The 12,602-nt window shown below is 40.2% G+C and overlaps 1 pseudogene across 1 annotated transcript; it reads right to left on the bottom strand.

The window, feature by feature from the left end:
* Window positions 1-10,580: 10,580 nt before the first annotated feature.
* Window positions 10,581-11,705, bottom strand: LOC311106150 (olfactory receptor 2K2-like; annotated as a pseudogene). Its single transcript has 2 exons — window positions 11,561-11,705; window positions 10,581-11,404 (listed from the first exon to the last, which is right to left on the bottom strand). The product of its transcript is annotated as an olfactory receptor 2K2-like (transcript).
* Between the last annotated feature and the right edge of the window lie 897 nt (window positions 11,706-12,602).

The raw sequence follows: 12,602 nt of genomic DNA, 5'->3' as shown, positions 1-12,602 counted from the left end.
CTAATTCACACTTATCAAGAGAACATCCCTGGTCATCCCTACTGACCCTGATCTGGCAGACTCACTTAAACACATGCTTCGTTTGTAAATTACGTCTGAGTGTTGGAGCATGCCCCTGGCTATCCGTAAATAATAATAAAAAAACAAGAAAATGATGCCATCTGGTTTGCATTATATAAGGAATTTGAAATTATTTATACTTTTACTTTTGATACTTAAGTATATTTAAAACCAAATACTTTTAGACTTTTACTCAAGTAGTATTTTATTGGGTGACTTTCACTTTTACTTGAGTAATTTTCTATTAAGGTATCTTTACTTTTACTCAAGTATGACAATTGGGTGCTTTTTCCACCACTGCTTCTAACGACTCTTGTGTAGGTTGTGAGCATCCTAGAGCAAAACATTGTTTGTTGCTCTAACGATTCTGACTCTTCTCTCACAAACACAGCTCTAGCTCAGCCATTCATGACATCAGTGGAATGGAATTTTGTCTAAATAAAAGTAGTTGTAGAACACATTTTACTTAGGTCAGGATTCAATCCGATCACCCCTTTTCGCCTATGCACCATTGTGGTCCTCTGTAGCTCAGCTGGTAGAGCACGGCGCTTGTAACGCTAAGGTAGTCGGTTCGATCCCCGGGACCACCCATACACAAAAAACGAATAATGTATGCACGCATGACTGTAAGTCGCTTTGGATAAAAGCGTCTGCTAAATGGCATATTATTATTATTATTAAAGGCAGTTACCCTTGTCGCAAAGATCACATTCAAAATAAACGCTGCATTTATAGGCTCAATCCTTTAAATGTCAAATGCGCTACAATGCGGATCTTCCACGGTTCGAACTGAATCCTGGCCTTAGCAAAAATACAAGTTCCAGTCTGTGCTCAGATGGGTCTAGAAGTCTAACAGAGGTAATTTGGTGAACCACACTTGCATGTTGATTAACCTTGTGTGAGACCTGAAGACTTGCGTTAGCTCCCCGGAGATAAAAAAAGATTACACCTTGGAACCATTTTGTGGTTGTGCCTTGCTCAAGGGCATAACAGCAGGAGATGGCATCTAGGATGAAATACCAGCAACTCTCCATTTGCCGGTTCACATCCACCAGATTTTCCCAATTAGACCCAGGAGTCAAACCAGCAACCATCCGGTTGTTGGCCCGCCCCTCTAGGCTACATGCAGCCCCATAGTTCACCAAAGTAACAAGTGACACAGGTTTGAACTTAGTCGATAACAACAAAAACTGACTGGCTCACACCTGCCAGATTTCTCCTGTTAGCCCTGGAATTCAAACCGGCAACCTTCCAGTTACTGGCTTGCCACTAACCTCTTTAAGTCTCAAAAAAAGATTTCTAAACACAAGAGAATGGTTTACGGAACCATCTTCATTACACTCCATGACCAATTTCACCTCCTCATAAATACCTATCCAGGTCACAGCACCAATGGGACAGCACCTAGGTCTCCTGCAGGCCACAAGACCGTGTTACCCTGCTAAGCTTAAGTGTAGGCATTAGCTCAAGGAGCTTACACAAATCTTTAGGTCTCAGACAAGTTTAATTACACCTACATCACTTTTCCGGTGATATCCCCTACTGGCTTGGTGGCCATGAGTAAAGGCAACACCAAAGCGGGTATACGTAATGCACTCGTAACGCCTTGAGGTAGCCTGGCGAGTAGGAGTGTTGGGCCAGGAACCGAAAGGTTGCTGGATCGAATCCCCGAGCTGACAAGGTGAAAATCAGTATTTCTGCCCCTGAGCAAGGTAGTTACCCCACTGTTCCCCGGGCACCGATGACGTGGATGTGTATTACAATGAAACACTGAATTAATGCATAATAATTGCTAAATGATCCTCTCTTAAAGGTCAATTTGGGGACTGTGTATTTTAATTGTTTTATCAATGTTTATTTGCTTCTGAATTTGTCTCTTCAGCCAGCCAGTGGGTCTTAGTTTATGACCTGTAGTAATGAATGACTCTGGTGTCATATTACATTACATAGCCACTGGAGGCGGGAAAGTCCAGCCTATTTCCTGCCCATTTCATTTGCTGAAAGGCCCATCACTTCTGGCAGAAAGATTTGCACTGTCAAATGAAGCACAACGCTGGAAATGTATCGACAAATTAGTACTGGCATCGTTCTATGACAAACACAGGTTTTATATTGAATTCAATTGACGAAAACAAAGGTACATACTGCCAGATCCTTAATGTAGCCATTGGCTATAATATACAGTCAGTCTCTCCCTCTCTCTCTCTCTGTGAAGGCCCCTGCCTTTATGAAATCATTCATAATCCCTTCATAAATGTTGCAGTGTCATTTATAATGACCTTCATACCACATTAATACCTGATGAAGGTCCTTGCAGGATCGAAACGTTTGTTTGTGAATAAAGGTACCTGGTGGAGCTTATGAGTGTGCAGGCCTTTATTTTATACCACATTAATACAACATCAATCATATGTAATCTTCAAAACAAAAGTCCTGTTTTCGTTACAGTATTACTATTATTGTTATTATTATCAAGTTATTTTCTAGTAGAAATATCTGGTGGGATTGAGCTGGATGGTTGCTGGTGTTACTCACTGGGTTAGTTCTGCGCCATCCAGATCTGGGTTCAAATAGTATTTGAAATCGTTCTAATAATTTGAGTGTTTGCTTGAGCCTGTCTGGAGTGCCAGATTGATGGGTTTTGCACTTTTGGGACTATTCCATGTCCATTAAAATAAGGGAAATAATACAAATATTAATTATGTTAAGTTATTACATGATTGGTTGAAGTTATTACAGTTATTCATTAAACATTTTTTTCTACTTACCTGATAACATAATAACCACCGGAGGATGTAAGCGGAAAAGTTATTACGGTAACCGTTCAATTTATTACGTTATCGGATTAAATCACAGTACAGGTGTGTTCTATTCTGACTATTATTTAGAAAATGTATGTCATGAATGGTTTCATAAAGGTTTTATGAATGCCAATCTATAATCAAGTAAAGTGTTACCCGTATGTGTGTACATTTCAATGTGCTTGCGAGTGTCTACTGTATGTTGGAGTATTAAATTACTCAGTTACGTTACCAGCTAAAATATTGTAATCAGATACTTTTGAAAAAATTGATTACTTCTTGGATTACTTTAAATTCAGAAAAGGATGTTTGAGAAAAATACATGACAGCTTTCTATTTTCTCAATGACATTCAATTCAGCATTGAAAAAAGGCGCAAGTTTAAGTTTGTTCCACCTGAGCGATTCTGACCACAAGTCAGAGACCACTATGACAACACACCAAATGCGTTTGATGGATACTTTTTGTCTTCTTTTAATGCGTCTTAAAGAGATTCTCCGGTACTTTTGTATACTTTTTAGCCAGTAGTTCTGAAAGTAGTGCTCACAAGCCAATAGTGGTCCCCAAAAATGGTATACTATGTCACATACTGTATGTGCAGATATGTGCACCACGTCATTGCTCTCTCTCGCTCTGCTCTGTGTGCATCTTGCTATTTTTCACTAAAATGGCGAGGGACTGAAGCTCATTGGTTAGAACCGGAATTGCTAGGGGGCTGGCCCACGTGGGGGAAAATGGCGCAGCACAGCTTCCAGTAAAACAGTCACTTTCAAACTAGGGATTTCATGGCTAATTAAGGTAAGGACGTAATTCTGCCCATACATTAGGCATGTATGAACTACACATTGACATATCCAGCTCAAAGCGGGAGGTTTAAAAAATAGTAGTTGCCAAAGTTCCTGAGTATGTCTTTAAAGACCCAGTGTAGTCAAAAATATGATTTTCCTGTGTTTTTATATATTTCCACACTGAGGTTGGAATAATACTGTGAAATGGTGAAAATGATGATGAACTTTTAGTGTAGGAGCTGTTTGAAAAGACTGCCTGAAATTTCAGCCTGTTTTGGTGGGATGGAGTTTTGGCCTGTCTTGTGACATCACCAGGAACTAAATTAGTTAATAGACCAAAAATAGAGTTCCAAACCTCTCTGCCAATAAGAGCTAGTTTTCAGTTTTCCCTTCCCAACTCAGACCACTCCCAGACAGTCCTAGCAAAATTCTTGCTTGAGAAATTGCTCTTTGCTAAGAAGCTATTGTTAGAAATTGCGTAATTCAAATCTGGTATTGGAATAAGAGAAAACATATCAAGGGATATTCAATCCAAGCTAAATTTATTATATGCAAAATGTATGTATGATAAGTATGATGGTTCGTATACGGGCTCACTGAAATACCACGCAGGGCACTCAGAGAACTAAGCCATTGTTATGAGTTCTTCTTAAAATACTCTGACAGAGATAGTTCCCGCTCCCTGCTGGCCAATCAGAGTAGAGACTGAGCGTGGTTTAGACTTACTCAGCCTATCCGTTGGCGCACAGGCTGGTCCCAGCCCCTTGGCGCTCCACTGTTGCCAGGTGTCTAGTTGTTTTGCAACTTATCCAGAAAGTCAGCACTTTTGCAGTACACGTCCTTGGACGGTTCACAGATCACAAAGAGGCAGTGTTCGGGTACTGTGAGACACAAGTTCTTATCTCCCCCTACTCCCTAACGTTCCTCACATGAATCACAGCTTGTTATGTGAAACAATTTATATCAGTACAGTACAAACCTTCTATGTTTAATCACCAATGCATTCCTTCTAAGCTATTCATCCCTCCAGTTATGAGAAAATAGAACCCCACACTATTTTATAATTTTTTACCATTTTAATTTAAAACAATCACAGTAAAATACTTAACTGTTATCCAGAAATGATTTGATATTGAGATAAAAACGGCTGCATTGAGGAAAGTAATTCAAAAGTAAATGAAAGTAATCAGATTACGTTACTGAGTTTGGGTAATCCAAAAGTTACGTTACTGATGACAATGTTGGACAATGCATTGCCTATAGAAAGTCTACACCCCCTTGGTGGCTACTTTGAAGAATCTCAAATCTAAAATATATATTGATTTTTTAAACACTTTTTTGGTTAGTACATGATTCCATATGTTTTATTTAATAGTTCTGATGTCTTCACTATTATTCTACAATTTAGAAAATAACAACCCTTGAATGAGTAGGTGTGTCCAAACTTTTGACTGGGACTGTATATCCATTGTTTTTGTCTAAATTGAAATAAACTCATAACATTTGTTTGGGGATCATTGATGGACAGCGATATTTAAACTAGATGTTTTAAGCAGATTTAAGTCAGGACTCAGACTACACCACTCCGGAACACTCAACACCTCTTGGAAAGCCATTCTGGCATAGCCGTGGGAAGTAGGGGTGCTGAGGGTTGCTGCAGCACCCCCTGAAAAATCGTAATTCCCCCGAAATATAATATATATGATATTTATTTCTTCACAAAAGTAGTGCTCTGGGCCTTTACTAGTCCTGTATCAGTGTGCCTATAGCACCGACTTTTTCTGAAAACCTAACCCTGGGATAGTTCTATTTTTCAGCGAGACAATTACACACATTTTTATGCCAAAGACACACCAGAATGGCTTTCCAATAGGTGTTGAGTGTTCCTGAATGGTCAAGTCTCAGGCCTGACTTACATTTGCCTGAAAATCAGAGACAAGGTTTGAATATTGCTGTCCATCAATGATTCCCAACCAAATTAAATGAGCTTGAGCAATTTTGACAAGAACAATGGATTCGGAAAGCATTCAGACCCCGAGACCTTTTCCACATTTTGTTACGTTACAGCCTTATTCTAAAATGGATTTTTTAAAAAAATCGAATCAATCTGTACACAGTACCCCATAATGACAAAGCAAAAACAGGTTTTAGAAATTTTTGCAAATGTATTAAAAATAAAAAACGGAAATATAACATTTACATAAGTATTCAGACCCTTTAGTCAGTACTTTGTTGAAGCACCTTTGGCAGCGATTACAGCCTCGAGTCTTCTTGGGTATGATGCTACAAGCTTGGCACACCTATATTTGTGGAGTTTCTCCCATTCTTCTCTGCAGAACCTCTCAAGCTCTGTCAGGTTGGATGGGGAGCGTCGCTGCACAGCTATTTTCAGGTCTCTCCAGAGATGTTAGATCGGGTCAAGTCTGGGCTCTGGCTGGGCCACTCAAGGATATTCAGAGACTTGTCCCGAAGCCACTCCTGCGTAGTCTTGGCTGTGTGCTTAGGGTCATTGTCCAGTTGGAAGGTGAACCTTCGCCCCAGTCTGAGGTCCTGAGCGCTCTGGAGCAGGTTTTCATCAAGGATCTCTCTGTACTTTGCTCTGTTCATCTTTCCCTTGATCCTGACTAGTCTCCCAGTCCCTGCTGCTGAAGATAACCCCCACAGCATGATGCTGCCACCACCATGCTTCACATTTGGGATGGTGCCAGGTCTCCTCCAGACATGATGCATGGCATTCAGGCCAAAGAGTTCAATCTTGGTTTCATCAGATCAGAGAATCTTGTTTCTCATGGTCTGAGAGTCCTTTAGGTGCCTTTTGGCTAACTCTAAGCGGGCTGTCATGTGCCTTTTACTGAGGAATGGCTTCCGTCTGGCCACTCTACCATAAAGGCCTGATTGGTGGAGTGCTGCAGAGATGGTTGTCCTTCTGGAAGGTTCTCCCATCTCCACAGAGGAACTCTGGAGCTCTGTCAGAGTGACCATCGGGTTCTAGGTCACCTCCCTGACCAAGGCCCTTCTACTCCGATTGCTCAGTTTGGCCGGGTGGCCAGCTCTAGGAAGAGTCTTAGTGGTTCAAAACATCTTCCATTTAAGAATGATGGAGGCCACTGTGTTCTTGGGGACCTTCAAGGCTGCAGACATTTTATGGTACCTTTCCCCAGATCTGTGCCTCTACCGACAATTCCTTCGACCTTATGGCTTGGTTTTTGCTCTGACATGCACTGTCAACTATGGGATCTTATATAGACAGGTGTGTGCCTTTTCAAATCATGTCCAATCAATTGAATTTACCACAGGTGGACTCCAATCAAGAAGTAGAAACATCAAGGATGATCAGTGGAAACAGGATGCACCTGAGCTCAATTTCGAGTCTCATAGAAAAGGGTCTGAATACTTATGTAAATAAGGTATTTCAGTTGTAATTTTTTTTGTCATTATGGGGTATTGTGTGTAGATTGCTGAGGAAAACAATTAATTTAATCCATTTTAGAATAAGGCTGTACCGTAACAAAACGTGGAAAAAGTCAAGGGGTCTGAATACTTTCCGGAATGCCCTGTATGTTGCCCTAAGAGTTGTACAAAGTTGATAGAATCTTAATGAAAATGATTCACAACTGTAATGGCTGCCAAAGGTTCTTCCACCAAGTATTAACTCAGGGGGGGTGGAGACTCACATTAACCGGTTTTATTACATTAAACATTGAAAAGTTATTGCAAATAGAAAAGTTGTTTATTACATCAACAGTTGGAAAATGTATTACATTAACCGGTGTTATTACATTAACCGTTGTTACACACCTCACTGACCATTTTTACTCGCCCTAGCTGGATAGACTTGTTTTCAAATGACAGGTGAGTGACTATAACTGTGTAACTGTTTTGCCAAAATGAATTTACAAATGCTTCCCATTTGCAAAGACACACACAAGAAACACCCACATCAAAGCATACTTCCAAAACACAAGTCTCATCTCTTCAGTCACATTTCTTAATGAGGGCGAGGAAAACTGAGGCAAAATCAGCCAGTCCAGCCCCTATTTATCTTTAATGGGCGTGCACTCCAGTTAAAACCAATGGAACCATACTAACTACCTTTTGCTTAGACCCAAGGTTTATACCTGTGGTCTAAAATGGCTAGCTGCTAGCTTTTCTCTTAGGCCAACCTGGCACAATTAGACATTGTGCTGAGGACGACCAGCTGAGCACATAATTATATCCTGTAATAGAATAATGAATCAACCTATCAGAGACCTTACATGGTAGAGCCACCATCCAATCGTATTTGTTAAACAGGTCAACTTGGCCACCAGAGGTTGATTTTGTTACCCGTGCCTCGGTCTACTAATGTGCAGTGTGCCAATATACAGTTTATTAGGTACACCACCCCGTTCATGAAAATGGTTCGCTCCTACAGACAGTGAGTCACGTGGCTGTGGCCTGCTATATAATGCAGGCAGACAGGCATCGAGGCATTCAGATACTGTTCGATTGAACAAGTGACCTAAGCATCTAGGATTTACAGAGAATGCTGCGACAAAAAAAAACATCCAGTCAGCGGCAGTCCTGTGGGCAAAAACAGCTTGTTGCAGAGAGGTCGAAGGAGAATAGCAAGAATCGTGCAAGCTAACAGGAGGGTCTAACAATAAAAATAAGCGGCTCTAGCCAGTGGGCACACGATCACCAACACTGGACAATTGAGGAGTGGAAAAACATCGCCCGGTCCTACAAATCCCGGTTCCTGTTGCGTCATGCTGATGGCAGGGTCAAGATTTGGTGTAAGTAACATAAGTCCATGGCCCCATCCTGCCTGGTGTCAATGGTACAGACTGGTGGCGATGGTGTGGGGAATGTTTTCCTGGCACACGTCAGGTCCCAATTGAGCAACGTTTCCATTCCCTGAAGAATTCAGGCTGTTCTGGAGGCCGAACCGGTACTAGATTGATGTACCTAATAAACTGGCCAGTGAGTGTATATTGCATGATGCTTCCTTGACTAGGCTACTGTGACGTTACACAACATTCAAAAGGCACATTTCTGCTTATCGATTTCATCAAATCCCTATACTTTTACAGAGAAAAGGAGGAGTTTGTATTCATTCGTTGTAAAAGTCAAAGGAGAATGGCTCTCGTGGTGTTATCAAGTAGCGATAATTTACCGCCACTGCTATCCCGAACTAAAGTGGGTAACCTGAAGATGATGGGATACGACGGCTGTGAGTTTGAATCCCATTCGGAGTACTTTTCTTTTTAAAGGAGAAAACACTCCACTGATAGTCCTCGAGTGAAATAGCGCAAATGGGACGAAGTAGCTGATTATAAAAATGCATCTAAAACGTTGTAGGCGTTCACGTCCATGTAACTTCATAATATGCAATATGTGGTTATTAGGCCCTAGCAGTGTGTTTGTAAACAAGGCTGGAGAAATAAATAGGTCCTTATTCAATTCATTCTTATTGTTCATTGTCAAGGTGTTGGCTGCACTTCCCTTCTCAACACACTAACACAATGTCAGGAACTAGTCACTCTAAACTGTGAGCTATTTGTCCAGATCCATTTCCACACGTGATCTAGTTACTTTGATTATCAGAACGTGCCAGTGGACTTCTGGTAAGGACGCTTTTGTGAAAATGTGTTGGATCACGTCCAACTACGTCACCATTTTTAATTGGCTGATACGGAATCTGTTACCAGATATAATTATGTGCTCGGCTGATCAACATCGTGGCTTCTTTTTTCCTACATTTTGTTTCCTTTTTATTCTCCCCCTTCTTTCTAGGCCTACAGTACACTTTTAGGGCCTACCCTCCCAGAGGGGATGACAGAAGCGTTGTGTCCCAAATGGAACCCTACAACTTGTTTTCATACTTTTTACAGGATGGATTGAATACATTGACCAATGTGTCTTAGAAATACATCATGACCCTTACTGGATTATTTGGGTCAAACATATCACACAGTGACCCTGGACAAACTAATGCCTTCTCTCAAGAAAGGTATCTGGCCATCTGTCAGATACCTTTGAACAGTTGGCCCTCAGAAAACATGACATGCATCCAGATTCCAGACAGAATGTAGTTTGTTTTCATACTACAGTATGTACCTAGATATCTCTTTCAAAATGTCAGACAATCATCATGATTGTGTGTACCGTGCAGGGTCCATTTTACATTAGTGATGGGCTTACCCTTTACACATTTACATCAGTTTATTCACTGTTGTCAATTGATCCAGACGGTTTTGCATATTTTTTTGCATATGTTAGATACTTAGATACAGCAGCCTCTGGCAGAAGTGTCAATTTAAGTAATGAAGAGGAAGCCATGAACTTCTGGGTTTTTTATTTAAATAATAATAATAATAATTTATTACATTCGAAAAGCACTTTTCATTATACAAGAATAATCTCAAAGTGCATCAAATGAAAGATAAAAAAAAAAAAAACTGTAAAAAATATGTATATAACCATATCATGAAACAATCAAAATGTAGGAGGAAGTGAAGGCCAGCCGATAGAGATGAGTCTTAAGGCCTGCTTTCAAGGCCCCAACAGTCTGAGCAGCCCTGAGATTGTCAGGAAGGGAGTTCCAAAGGCGAGGTGCGTGGGAACAAAATAAATGGTCCTCCATTGTGCGGAGTCAGGTCCTGGGGGCCTTGAGCTGTTTGGCGTGGCTTGAATTTCAGTTATGTGGAGGTTCATAGGGGGAGAGAAGGTCTGACAGGTAGGAGGGCCCGATGCCATTTAGGGCTTTGTAGACGAGGAGGAGAATTATAAAGTCAATTCTTTGAGCGACAGGAGATCAGCAAGTGAATAAAAGGTAAATGACAATATTTCACAAATTAGCAAATGTTTTACATGTCTGATTTTTACCATCCTCACCCCCATTCATTATTGCAACTATAAGTAACAAAACACACAAGTCACATCACAAAAATCTAACAATCAGGACAGAAAAGGTCACACTGTTTAGAGTACAGACCTACAGCTAGTATGTTTTTATAAGCAAGTCTGATTTTAGCCATCCTAACTCCATACACAATAGGATTAAAAAGTGGCTGGCACATCAGAAAGTACACTGATAAAATAGTGTGTACAGTTGGATAATTTCTCATAGGCCTATCAAATCTACTCTGGAGCAGATTTAAGAAACAGCCGAAAGAGAAGTTGAACAGCGAGGCCAGATGAGGAATACAGATGCTGAAAGCTTTCTGTCTGGTCTCGATTGAAGATTTCAAACAAATAGTCAGAATCTTAATATAAGAGAACACAATAGTAATTAAAGGGACAACGACAGTCAAAACAATACCACAGAGTCCATAGTTGTTATTAAATGTTGTGTCCGATGTTGAACAGGCAAGTTTTACAACCAGGTAGTTGTCACAACACACTTTGTCTATTTTGTTTCCACATAATTGCAAACGAATAGTTAAAGACAGTACTGTGGTAATTGTTACAAAAGTGTACAACGATATTACACAAATTAAAATACACACCCTGTTGGGTGTCATGATGACGTTATACTGTAGTGGATAACATAAAGCAAGGTACCTGTTGTAGGACATGGCTGCTAAATTGCAGAATTCAAGAGATCCATATGTGTATATGGAAAAGATCTGTAGGTAGCAGTACACAGTGGAAACTGCACAGACATCTGAAACCAAATGAGTCATGAGAGCAGGAAACAAACCAATGCTACCTTACGACTCATTCACAAACAAACTGCACTGAAACAGATACATGGGTTCATGAAGGCTACTCTCTATACATATAAATCAAATCAAATTGTATTTGTCACATACACGTGTTTAGCAGATGTTATAGCGGGTGTAGCGAAATGCTTGTGCTTCTAGCTCCGACAGTGCAGTAATATCTAACAAGTAATATCTAACAATTTCACAACATATACCTAAAACACACAAAACTAGTATAACCACAATAAGCACTGTGTTCACAAAAACTATGGAGACGTACAACACAGTTATTACAATGAAAACAAGTACTTTGTGTCCACTATCACTATATCCAGCTAGCATAAATAACGTGAATTGTGTTGAGTTCATCATTTTGCTAATGGTACCTATAGAATTATTTGTAGATATTAAGTTCACAGTACAAGGATAACAGTGTCTATCAGGTAAAATGATAAATCTCAATGATTGACATCTCATAATTGCTTAATTCTTAAAATGTATATTGATTATCAAGACACATTGCATTATTGCCACAGTATTTCTCTTCAGTGTTTAATAACATAGGCATCACCATGGAAAAACATTGTTACCTGTGGCTGTAATGGACATTGAGAAGCTAAGATCATTTCACATATTCTTGACCATATCATGATTTTCACTCTCAGGTCACAGGTCAACATAGTATGATCAACAACGTGTTTGTAGTATCTTTCCAGTGCAGCCAACTTCTTGTTAGGCCCAGTTTGATATTGTTGCATCATTCACATCAGAATGGTCTGAAGGGAGGCCATTAAGCCTAATGCCACTCTGCACCTCCCTGGGACTAACCCTTCAATCGGTCTAACGAGAGACAAGAGACGGCGACCAAGGGCTACCTCTGTTGTTGTTTCAGCCTCTCTGGTCTCACAGGTTGCTAAATAGTTTTCAAGGGAATTGAGAGACACAGTGGACTAATGACCTGTTATCTAAAGGCTGATGGCCAAATACAGTGCAGTAATATCTAACAAGTCATATCTAACAATTTCACAACATATACCTAAAACACACAAAACTAGTATAACCACAATAAGCACTGTGTTCACAAAAACTATGGAGACGTACAACACAGGTATTACAATGAATACAAGTACTTTGTGTCCACTATCACTATATCCAGCTAGCATAAATAACGTGAATTGTGTTGAGTTCATCATTTTGCTAATGGTACCTATAGAAGTATCTGTAGATATTAAGTTCACAGGACAAGGATAACAGTGTCTATCAGGT

Source organism: Coregonus lavaretus, assembly GCF_964263955.1.
Source record: "Coregonus lavaretus genome assembly, chromosome: 30".
NCBI classification, from domain to species: domain Eukaryota; kingdom Metazoa; phylum Chordata; class Actinopteri; order Salmoniformes; family Salmonidae; genus Coregonus; species Coregonus lavaretus.
The sequence above is the reverse complement of the archived record's forward strand: the minus strand, read 5'-3'. Positions and strand labels throughout refer to the sequence as shown.